We start from the raw sequence: 1,179 nt of genomic DNA, 5'->3' as shown, positions 1-1,179 counted from the left end.
TTTTTTTTTTTCTGTGTTCTTCTTGCTTTCCTCAATCTTTCTGTCAGTCCTTTGAAGGTACCTAAGTATCATTCTTTTGAATTATTTTTCAGTTAGCTGCATTACCTGTTCTTCCTCAGAAATGTTTGCTGACTCTATCTTGGTCATTTGATTGAGCCATTCTCTCTTGTTTCTTTGTGTGAGCTAAAATTGCCTGTTGTATCTGGGGCATTGTGGAGTTGTCATTTTGTGTTTAATTTAAGATTGTTATATTGATGTATTCTTAGGCTGTCACCAACTCTTTTCTGTGGGTGTAGTTAAGAGAATGGAAGAGTGTACGCTGTTTTTGTTCACTGTTCGTGCACTGTTTGTTTAGGGTGGGTTTGACTGGTGTTGATTGCTGTCTGTCTTAGGCTGTTTGTCTTGGGTTGCAGATGGTACAGTTGTGGCTGTCTTCTGTTAGATGGGAAGGAGAAAACTCCTCCTCCACATATACACAGCCACGCGAGGAAACAAAATGTAGTTGTTGTTTTTAGGTGCCATCGAGTCGGTACATACTCATAGTGACCTTCTGCACAACAGAATGAAACACTATCCAGTCCTGCGTCAACCTCATAATCATTGCTACGCCGGAGCCCATTGCTGCTGCCACTGTGTCAATCCATCTTATTGAGGATCTTCCTCTTTTTCACTGACCTTCCACTTTACCGGGCATAATGTCCTCCTCCATGGACTGATCCCTCCTAATAATATGTCCAAAGTATGAAAGACAAAGTCCTGGCTTCCCAGGAACATTCTGACTGTATTTCCTCCGATACATATCTGTCTGTTCCTTTGGTAGTTCATATACTTTTAATATTCTCCACCGATATCATAACTCAAATGCATCAATTCTTGTACAGTCTTCTTTATTCATATCATATGCATATGAGGTTATTGAAAATATCATAGGTTGGGTCAGGTGCACCTTAGTCCTCAAATTGACATGTTTGTTCTTGAACACTTTAAAGTGGTCTTGTGCAGCAGATTTGTCTTATGCAATAAGGCGTTTGATTTTTTTTTTTTTTAATTTAAGGTTTTTATTGTGGATTGAGTGAAAGTTTGCAGGGCACATCATCAGTTTCACATTCAACAATTCATATAACTTGTTTCATTACATTGATTATAATCCCCTCCATATACCATCAGTTAAAAATATTT

Source organism: Chrysochloris asiatica, unplaced genomic scaffold (genome assembly GCF_000296735.1).
Source record: "Chrysochloris asiatica unplaced genomic scaffold, ChrAsi1.0 scaffold00186, whole genome shotgun sequence".
Lineage (NCBI taxonomy): Eukaryota > Metazoa > Chordata > Mammalia > Afrosoricida > Chrysochloridae > Chrysochloris > Chrysochloris asiatica.
Note: the sequence above shows the minus strand (reverse complement) of the source record.